The sequence below is a fragment of the Cynocephalus volans genome, chromosome 5 (assembly GCF_027409185.1).
Source record: "Cynocephalus volans isolate mCynVol1 chromosome 5, mCynVol1.pri, whole genome shotgun sequence".
Taxonomy (NCBI): domain Eukaryota; kingdom Metazoa; phylum Chordata; class Mammalia; order Dermoptera; family Cynocephalidae; genus Cynocephalus; species Cynocephalus volans.
In genome coordinates this window covers 9557704-9569019 of record NC_084464.1, presented here as the reverse complement: position 1 = coordinate 9569019, position 11316 = coordinate 9557704, and the positions used below count along the sequence as shown (strand labels likewise).

At 47.1% G+C, this 11316-nt stretch overlaps 1 pseudogene; it reads left to right on the top strand.

Annotated features, from left to right (window-relative positions):
* The first annotated feature begins 9614 nt into the window (after positions 1–9614).
* LOC134378116 (beclin-2-like) lies at positions 9615–10716 on the top strand (annotated as a pseudogene).
* Positions 10717–11316: the final 600 nt, after the last annotated feature.

The window sequence follows — 11316 nt, the reverse complement described above, 5'->3', positions numbered from 1 at the left end:
TGCTTTTTTTAAAAAATTGTTTTTAAGCTATGGTCATAAGGCCACTGGCTACATCAATCAGAAAGGCATATTAATCTTTGATTCTCTTGTTTTGACAGAAATGACACTAAAAAAAACCCTTCACAAGCCTATGACAAAGGACTAGCTCTAGGTTCTAAGAAAAATAAATAAATAAATGAAAGAAAGAAAGAAACACAGAAAGAAACAAAGACTGCAGTGAAACGCCGAACTTTTAGAAGGAGAGAACAGACCTACAGTTACTATTGGTGGGAAAGGGGGAGGACGAGGGGGTTAGTAGTGGAGTAACTGGGTAACGGATGCAAAGAGTGATTACAATTTGTGGAGGATGAACAGGCTAATAATATGGATTTGATTATCACATACTGCACACAAATACTGAGAGTCAACTCTATACTCCATAAATATGTATAATCAAAAATAAATAAGTAAATTTTTTAGGGAAAAAACTTCTGTTGGTAGTCCTCACTGCTCAGGCTTTCCCTTCATTTCCACCAGGAGGATCAGGAGTTTCTCCTTCGATGGTGACAGCCATCGTCTCCGCTTTGCTCCTCCCTGTTGTTCTCCATTGTGGCCTCTTAGCACATCACACACACAGCTTAGCCCACCCATCCATCTAGTTAACTGCGGTGCAGAAAGATATTGGAAAATTCACTTCCAACAAGTAAATTGCAGAGCCACAGCTTCCTTTTTTTGAATACAAAGATATTTCAACAGGCTTATACTTCTAAACCTTAGGCTGTTAATAAAGGTTTTTATAATCTGCTCTGGAAGTTTCCTCACAGTTACTGCTGATGCACGTTTGGCCTCTCGCTAGCAGTAAGAGATCCTGTCCCACATGCTGTGGCTTACCCTTGCCTCTTGGCGTCACACACTGGGCAGCTTGCTGGTGGCATCCAGGCCCTAAGGCAGGGTTCACAATATTTAGGTGGTTGCAGTGAGACGTGCCTTCAGACACCAACGCTTTTAGCAGTGAATTGTAATGGATGGAAAAACTCAAATCACTCTAAACAACATAATTACATTGGAAGTGGTAATTATAGGGGAGTCCTGACTACTGAATGACAGTGTCTCACAGAACTTATAAAATAGTCCGACGTCACAGGCTATCAGTTTGGTAACCTTTCAACACTGTCATGAGACCTGAGTAGAGCTATTTACTGCCCTGACTACCTTCCATTAGACAGCGAGGCAGAATTCTCACTCTCTCAACAAATATTTGGCCTTTCATTTCTATGCACTTGACGCTACTTCCTTAATTCTTATTTCTACAGTAAATTGCTCCTGTCTCTGTATTGTGTTATGCAATATATCTGGCTAAACGTTCTCTTGGATAGTCATTCCTACAACATGATATATGCTAAATTATATTTTTAAAATATTTGTGGATCAAAATTTGATAATACACTTGTGAAGAGATTGTAACACAGTGGTCAGAACTGCTGGCCTGGGAAATATTCACCTTTCTTACTTGGCTACAGATGTAACAACCATTTGTATGAGGCAGAAGGGCCAATGGTACAGCCGTGTAAGAACCTTGAACCTCTTTAACATGAATTCCTTCCACTGACTTGCTTTTTTCTGAAAGAGAAATTACTCCCAGTGGTTGCCCTCATGCTTAACTCTTTTTTTTTTCTTACCTGACTCCTTTGTTTGTTGAATATGATGCAACCTAAATAAAGCTCTATATCTTGTTTCCATTAGTTTCTCCAAATAATATCCCTTTCGATAACCCTATGTCCACCATGGGTCATTATATTTGGTAAACTTCACAATAGCTGCTTGCCAATTATTCATGACATTAGTATGTCTAAACTCATACTTGCATTTGAAAGGGAGCAGAGTCTGCAGTATAACTAATTCACCCCATAAATTGTGGAGGCATGAATATGTTTCAGGGTACATTCTGCATATGATATTATGGTATCACCACAATGCAAGTCATTTTGCAACTACAGGAAAAAGAAGGTAACTTCAAACACCCCTACAATATCCATTTTATTCTTATTATATAGGTTTAGAATTAAGTTTTACCCTGTAGTTTTTTTTTTACCTATTCACACAATCTATTGTTTTGCTTCTTCTCTACCTTTGAGAGGTTAGCTTATTCTATTTGAAAAGAATATCTCTATGTTCTATCTCCTCCAGTACATGTAGATATTGTCCCAGAAGAATGGGTGGTCCCACAATATTTCTTCTTTTAGAAGTGTAAAAGTGTTATTCACAAGGAAGAGAGACATGTCACTGAAGTAGGAAACAGACATTTAGTGGATGACATATAATACAGCAGCTGTAATTTCATCTTCAGTTTTACTCCTAGAAGCTGTTCAGGCTGTGTTGTCTGGTAATGATGGTGACAGCTGTCTCTGGCAAAATGGCAGCCCACATTTTCTGACATACCACAGACGATTAAAATATTTTCATATATAAATATTTAAGAAGATGGAATTACAACAGAACAACTAATGTAAAACTTAAAATAAAAAAGTACCCTTAGAAAATTCCAAATTCTGACCTCATAGTGGAACAGAGAGCAATTTTTTTAACACAGAGACACATATACAGTCATATGCACACACATATAAAAACAGTTTCAATTCCATTTAATATATCTACTTGCCAAAGGGATAAGGATGTCAGAGAGAATATGGAAAAAGTTGAATTCTGGGTTAACCGAGAGTGCGATCAGCTGAAAGTTTCTTGCTAATATTTCTTAAGGGAGGATCCACTGGCATTATGGATGGGCTCATTCTTCATAGGGAGCGACTGTCCCCCACTCTACAAAACATTGACCATCCATCTGCTGACAGTCTCTAGAGCCCTTCAGCCATTAAAATAGGTCCCCCGACTTCCCCAAACTCCTCCTAGGAGGTACCTGAGAACCACTATGAAGATATTAAACAAATAGGGTTTTCTCTTAAAAGAGCATTTTAATCAATTTTCATGTTATTTTCCCAGAACAATTTTAGTTTCCATGTGACACTCAACAGTTGGTTACAGCCCCGACAGCAAACTGTAACGTGATATAATTAATCTAGTGTTCAGATTTTTGTTCTTTTCAGGCTTTCAACTCCTGCGATGAAGCTCATCCCCATTAGGGAGAGAAATCTGCTTTACTCAGCTGATCAATTAAAATAGTTATCTCACCCAAAAGCACGGCCACAGAAACACCCAGAATAATGTTTGACCAAATACCTCGGTACACTGTGGCCCAGTCAATTTGACACATAAAATTAACCATCACAATACTCTATCTACAGCAATAGAATAGTTCAAAAACAGAGAAAAGGAAAGTGTTAGAAAGTTAAGCATATAACAACAATTACCTAATTTAATTTGGCCTACAAAAACCAGAATTTGGTATTTTCCTTTTTTGGATTCTTAGAGGCACCATCGTCCATCCGAATAGAACAGAGGTGAAACTGAATTTGGACCCAGACTCCTATCTGCTTCTACTGGGGGCTGGACTCCGTGAGGAATTTTGTGTATTTCTGAGCAGTAGAGATCACTGAGCAGCGTGCACACTCACTGCATCTGCTGCAGGATGATGTCAGTTGAACTGGCCCAAGATTTTAGGGAAAATGCCCAGAAATGTGATTTAGGGTTGGTTTTTTCCCTTAGCATTCTCATTGTTACAAATCATACTTATTCTTTATGCCCCTTACCCAATCTCCTCCCTCCCCCTCCTTTCCTTCCCCTCCCCCTCCTCTCCTTCCCCCTTCCACTCCTCTCCTTCCCAGCTTCTAGTAACCACAGATTTGTTCTCTCCATCTGACAGATTAACTGATCCTCTGTTGCTTTGTTGCCTACATGATCTCCTCATAGGACTCAACATGCTAATCATGGCCCTATGCACCCTATATATACTAATCACAACACAACGAGGTGCTCTCACACACCACATCAACAGCATCAAACCATCCCTCATGCGAGAGAACTCCCTGACACTCGTACATATTATCCCACTTCTACTCCTATCCCTCAACCCCAAAACAGTTCTAGGGCCCCTATACTGTAAATACAGTTTAAACAAAACATTAGGCTGTGAACCTGACAACAGAGACTCAAAACCCCTTATTTACCAAGAAAGACCTCAAGAACTGCTCATTCTTATGACCATGCCTAAAACTATGGCTTTCTTGCCTTTAAAGGATAGAAGTGATCCATTGGCCTTAGGAACCAAAAATTTGGTGCAACTCCAAGTAAAAGTAATAAACCTACCCCTATCCTTGACAATCATTTCACTTGTTATTCTCGTCACCCCCATCATCCCCACCGTTACAACACGCACAAACACTACCCCCTATGACCACTGTCTTCTCCTCCCACCTGTTGGAAAAATGCCCTAATTATGGCTGAGCTCTGTCCATCCTACTTCCAGATCTGGTAAAACCAATTCAACAAGCATGTTTTGAGCAAATACCTTGGCCCAGCACTGTCTTGGGTAGTTGAGACATTCAGGAAAGAGCCAGGGCATTGTAATCATGTTGGAGTGATGAGGACTGAAGCCATATTGGGACCTAAAACCTCACAGACTCTAAAAGATTTTTAAAAGACTCAGTTTTTATTCTTCGCATGCATTTCTGAGGTCCCTCTTTTCCCATGGTTATTTGATATTTTGAGCCTTGGTTATGGGGTGACATTTACATAAATGTAAAGTTGTTTCCAGCCAGCCTGAAGCTGCAAACTTGCTGGGAGGCACATACTATCCAGACCCTGAGAAATCAAGGGAGACATCAGTAAAGCTATGTGGATTCCACCCCTCCAGCAGGACCTGAGGTAACAGCAAGGGCAGGAGCAGAAGCCAGATGCAGACTTGGTGAGAAAGTGCACTTGGCTCCCTGCACGGGCCTCCTGTAGCTCACGTCCCCTCCCTCCTGCTTTTCCTTCACCCACATTCCTTTCTCTCAGCCCCCTCTTTAGAAACACCTCAGTAAACCTGAGTCTCTGAGATGGCTTTAGCCTGGCCACTCTCCTTCAGGATTTCTAGAGAGATGGGTCAGCCCAACATGTCTCCTCAGGTCACTGATATTCCTGAATAAAGTCTTACTTCCATGTTCACCAACATTTGACTTTTGGGGTGGTTTATTTTTATTTACGGGGAGGCAGCCAGACTTGGGTGTGGTAATAATATTTGGCAAGCCTCAGCCAGGAGCTGAGTGTCCCCCAAACCCCTCTCCCTCATCTCTCTCTCAATCGCACAGATCTAGGTTCAAATGATGGGCCTGCCCCCCGGAGCCCAGGAAGTTAGTTAAATCTGTCAGTTTCCTCATTTGTAAAACCTGATTGTGCAACTTCGAAAGATCCTAATGCAAATGGGTATGATTAGTCACCTGTACCAGATTAATGCACCCAAACAGGATCTGGAAAGAAGAAAGTCCAGAGAGAAAAATCATGCAAGCTGATGTCACTGGTTACTGACAAGACTGCCACTCTGCAGCCGGCAGTTTTCACTCAGACTCTGTACGTCTTTGCTTATGTGTAAAATGGGGTAATAATAATCATGGTGCAGACAGGGAAAACAGGCCAAGAGCAAAAGCAACATTTTCAAGATTATATGACAGGAAACAGGCCTGTCATTAGTCGTATTCCATGCTACCTTACACACCATCATGAATTTTGTCTCGTTTTGTTTATTAGCTACATGTGACACCGGTCATAGGTATCAGAGACGTTTGCTCACACATGCCTGATGCCATCCCTAGGAAGAAGATGCTAGAAAGATCCCCACTGTGCAAAAGGGGAGACTGGGGAGGTCATGAGAGTGACAATGGCTTGTCCAGGGTCACATAAAGTGATAAGAAGCAGGAGCTGGGGATGAACCTACGTGTATCTCCTCTGAGCTGTGAAGCTGGCTGCACCCAGGCCTTGCACAGGGGTGTGGTCAGGCAGTGTTGGTGGAAGTGTGGGCAATAGAGAGAGCTCATGGGGAAGGAGGGTCAGCAGTCAGGTACCCAGAGGGGCACTTGCAGTCTTGTACACAGAGGAGGGGTTCAGGAAATGAGGTACCAGGAAGTGACCTCACTTCCTTGACGACAGACCCCAACTGAACTCGGAACTCGGTAACCTGGCACCCACATTCTATACACAGCCCCTTCCCCAGCTCACTTGGCCACAGGCAGAGTGAGATGTTGTGCTGTATCCCGAGGTCCCGGGGCAGTAGCCCCAGGCAGCCCTGGGCTGAGAGGTTTGTCCGATGCTTCCGGCGCTGGGTCAGCCCTCGCCCCGGACTCCTGTGGCCATTTGGCAGGAGGTCCCCAAAGGTAACGTCAGGTGTCCCAGGGCAGGGCGGGCCAGGCCAGGCCAGCACTGTGAGCCTCCCTGGGTGACCGCACACCCTCCTCCTGTGTGAGGGGGGACATGGGGACATGGGACACCCTCCCAGGGCAGGGGCAGAGGGTGGGGGCTTTATCAACCTGCTGGTCCTGGTGCGTTCACACCTCAGGTCAGGGCTGGAGGGTGAAAGGGGACTGCGGGGGTGGCAACCACCACCCTGTACATGAACCCTGGGCCCTCAGGCTGTCTTCTCATGTCCTCCCTGGGGTTAAGACTGGCCTCCAGCCCCATCCCTCCTGGGGGTTCACGGTGCTGTCACTGTGCATCTCTCCCCTGTCCTGTCCTTTAGTGAAGACAAGTATTTCCTGAGCCTGGATGCCACCCACATGTTGTGGCATGTTCCGGCAGGCACCCGGCAGAAGTGGGTGGAGCACCTGGTGCCCGCTGTCATGCGTGGCAACAACTCGTACATCCACACATTTCTTTTGAACTACAGGAACTTTGCAACTCCACAGCAGGCGCTGCAACTGCTTTTCCTCAGGTGAGCACTCTGACCCTCGACCACACAGTGTCACTCGGCTGCCTCCCATCTGTGAGTCTTGGGACTGTCACCACACCCCTGAGCCTCAGTTTCCACCTGTGTTCAGTGGGTGGTAACAGGAACAAGCTCCAGTGGGTCCCCCATGGAAAGTGCTGCTCCTGAGTCCAGCCCTGTGGAAAGTTCTGCTGGAGGGGCCACGGTCGTCCTCATTCAGGATTCCTGCCCCCACCCACGAGGAAGTCTCTGTCACACCCTCACTGACCTCGTTGACTTGGGCTTCACTCTTTTCACATTTGAGATTCTATCTGTAGGCTTCTGGGTGTATTCAAAGCAGGGAGACTGGAGGCTGGCAGAGGGGCTTCAGGTGCATCCAGATATCTTGGGAGGAGTTGGTTGGCGTTCATTCCTTCAACAAACATATCTGAAGTCACACTATGTGCAGTGACTTTCTGGGCACTGACCATATTCCAATGAACTGAGGAGACTACATTCCCTGCCCTCCTGGGCTTCCATTCTAGTCAGAGGTCAGACAACCACAATATACAGGAGAAGCAGGTAGTGCCACCATATGGTAGATGTGACACCATCCTGGTCTCCTCTAGGTACAGAAGCATTGTTTCCAATTTTCATGGGGATGGCGGACCCCTGGAGCAGATAAAATGGTGAGTGGGGTTTGGGTGCAGATGGAGGGGTTCCCATCTCCACAGAACTGTTTGTGGTTGGTGGGGGCCTGTGGATAGGGGGCTGGCAGAACTCTGGCTGCCACACATCTTATGATTCCTGCTACAGGGCCCAGGGCACAGGCTTTCTTGCAGGAAATGGAGTCAAGATGAGCTGGGGATGGGGCCACAGGCACTGTAGGTTGTGCGAGAGGCTGGAGAGCAGAGTGAGCCCAGAGAGAACCTGCCCCCACCCCTCCCATCCAGCCCTGCCCACACCCCCAGAGCCCGTGCTGAGCCAGAGCAGGTGTGCAGAGCATCCCGCTCACACTCGGGGCTGCTCACCCATGCGGATGCTCAGCTGTTGCTGGTGGTGCAGAGTGTGGTCAGGGTCAAGAGATCAGTGTCAGTGGGAAGAGGAGATGCAGCTTTCGATGGGGACAGTTGGGCAGCACATCCACGTGTCACCTCAAGTTTGGGGTTTTCCAAGGGCCCTGGGAAGGCCAGGGGAGCAGAGCCTCCCTCTGTTTCCTCATTCATCAGATATTCCTGGACACCTCCTGTGTGCCAGCGAGTAATGCCCAGAGTAGACAGCACCCTCCTGCCCTGATGGACAGGTCATTCCAATAGGGATGGGGCAGGGACCCAGACAGAGGTGGATGTCAGGTTTAACTGAAAAACAGAAAGGTGGTCACACCAGTGATGGAAGGCTCTCCCCACAGAGGCTTTTGCCAGCCCCTCCTTGGTTTCCAGGACCATCTCTGCCGGGGCTGCCATACTGGGGGTGGACATTGGAGGGGCTGGTGTATGGTCAGGCAGGGGCACAGGGTACAAGTCTGCAGCTCACTCAGGAGAGCCCTGTGAGGGCAGCATAGAGGGATAGGCCAGGCCTCTGATGCTGCTGCCCACCTTTCTCCCCCAGTGTCATGTCCTCCATCCTAGAGATCTGGCTGGAATTCTATTCCATTGATTTCCACGAGCCTCCTGAATTTCATTGTTTGAAGTCTCTGCTGGCCCATGTCCGTGTCAATATGCCGGGTTCAGAGGCGGAGCGTAAGGCTGATCTTCTTCTGGCGCAGCTGGAGAAGCTGGAGCACCTGCAGCCCAGTGAGGCAGAGACTGAGGGTGAGGAGGAAGAGGGTGGGTGTCTGTGACGGTTTGGGGAGGGGGCTGGGCTGGGCCACACAGAGCAGAGTTTCCAGAAGCAGGCTGGGGACAGGGGCACTGAGTACTCAGAACAATCATGCAGTCTTCTGCAGTGAGGGGAGACTTCCTCAGGCTGGGTCTCTGGACTTGGGCTTCTCAGAAAGACTGTCATTGGAAGAGACATAGAAACTCATGTTGATATTTTCAATTGTTGTCACTCCAGTTCTAGCTTCTGGCCAGGCAGAACAACTGTCCCAAGAGCTAAGGCCATCTTCAGCTCCAGCTCCACCTCCACTGCCAGAGCCAGAGCGAAAGCAAGATCCAGAGCCTAAGCCAGAGCAAAAGAAAGAGCAGGATCAAGATCCAGAGCAAGAGCAAGAGCACGAGCAAGATCCCGAGCCAGAGCCAGAGGAAGAGCAAGAGCTAGACTGAGCCAGAGCAAGCTCACCTAACCACCCCTGAAACATCAAAAGAAGTAGAAGAAACACCAGCACCCAGGGGAGCCCTGGCTCCAGAGCTCCCACAAACACCCTCACCGGTCCCCACTCCAGAGCTGTCCTTCCCCTTCCCTGCCACTGTGCTTGTCCTCATTTTTTCTTTGTCCTGAATCTCCCAAATTTTATCATTTTTTCTTGACTTATATCCCTTGTATAAAATAAAGTGTTTTAATATTTTCAAAATTACAATTCAGTGGCATGAAGTACATTTCTCATGTGCTGCAGCCCTCACCTCTGTCTAGTGAGAGAACAGCTTCTTGAACTCTGTAGCCATTAAGCTGTCACTCCCCATCCCGCCTCTCCTAGTCCCTGACAACCACTCCATTTTCTGTGTGTGTGAATTTACCTATCGTGGATTGTTCCTATCAGTACAGTTATGTGGCCTTTTGTATCTGGCCACATAATATGAAAAGGAAATGATTAATTTTTATTTTATGTTTCTAGTAAGAGGAAATTTACAGAAAACTCAAAGACTATATGAAGAGACACAAAGCCCCGATAGTTATTATTGCCATAATCTTAAAATAGGAACTACTTTTGAATGACTGGAGAGCCAGATGCCACAGAGGAAAAGACTGAGTTTTCCTGCTCAAAACAAACGAAGAATAAAGTCCAAAGCTTAAAAGACAAACCCCAGATTGGAAAATTCTTCATGATCAGAGAAAGGGGCATTATTCCATCGGATAACCCGAAGTCTGAAACAGCTTGAGAGCCAGGACAACAGGCACTGCCTGGACACCAGCGAGCAGGTGGGGCAGGAGGAGCTGCAGACAGAGCTGGAGGACCTGGAATGGGAGGAGGTAAGGCTGGCCCAGGAGCTGGAGGACGTGGATGTGAACCTTGCAAGGGTGGCTGTGGAGCTGCAGGCAGCCCAGGCCGAGACTGCAGAGCTGCAGCAGTGGGAGCGGTGGGTCCAGAGGGACTGCAGGGCACTGGAGTGGCAACAGCTGGGACTGTAGGATGAGCTGTGGAGTGTGGAGAATGAGCTGTGCCATGCCCATGGGCAGCTGCAGTGGCTGAAGTAAACCAACATCTTCAATGCCACGTTTAAGATCTGGGAGGAGGGCACCTTGGGCGTCATCAGTAACTTTAGACTTGGTTCTCTCCCCACTGTTCCCATGCACTGGAATGAGATTAATTCTGCCTGGGGACAGACGACATTGCTGCTGCTTGCCCTTTCTAATGAGATTGGGCTCCCGTTTCAGAGGTACAGGCTGGTCCCCTGTAGAAACCACTCCTATATGAAGTCCTTAACAGATGGCTCCACTGAGCTGCCCCTGTTCTGTTATGCGGTTGGGGTGAATCCTTGAGTAACAGATTTGACCATGCCATGCAGGCCTTCCTGGACTGCATGCAGCAGTTCAAGGAGGAGGCTGGGAAGGGTGAGCAGGGCCTCTGCCTGCCCTACAAGAGCCACGTGGGCAAAGGGCTGCTGGAGGACGCTGGGGGCAGCAGGGAATGCTGCTCCATCACCACCCTTTTGAACACAGAGGAGCGGTGGGCCAAGGCACTCAGACTCATGCTGCTCAACCTTAAGAGGAGCCTCACTTGGGTGTCCTTAAAGTACCATCCAACATAACTTTCTCATTGGCCAGTTAGCTTGGTGGTTAAAGCCCACCTGTAACACCAAGGTCAAGGGTTTGGATCCTCACATCAGCCAGCTGCCAAAAGCAAACCAAAAAATAACTTTCTTTATTGTAAAAAGACTATCAGATGGTAATCTGAGTACGACATGTTTATAATTCAAAAGATGAATAGCCACACCAGATATTAACTGAAAATCAAAATAAACCATTCCCCAGAGCAAACCAAGAATCACCGCTATCCTTCCCAGCACATCTTTGTCTGCCCTTCTGTGGACCTTCCTCTCCCCTTCTCCCCCACCCAGACAAACATTGAAAACAGGGAAAATTGACAAGAGGACAAGATCCCTCCTACATAAAGGGCTGTAGGGATACAGAAGGCAAGAATTGAGGCTGGGGATAAGAGGGGCAGCGTAAGGAGTAATGGTGGACATTTTCAGTTTTGGGGGAGAAAAAAGTGATTTGAGGCCACTGATGTATGTAGTGGAGCTTTTGGGCAGGGGTTAGGGGAGAACATTCAAAGATTCAGTTTTGGCTGCCACATATAGTGTGAGCCTCTCCTCTTCCTTCCTGAGAAACTTCCAGTAAGTTTCCAC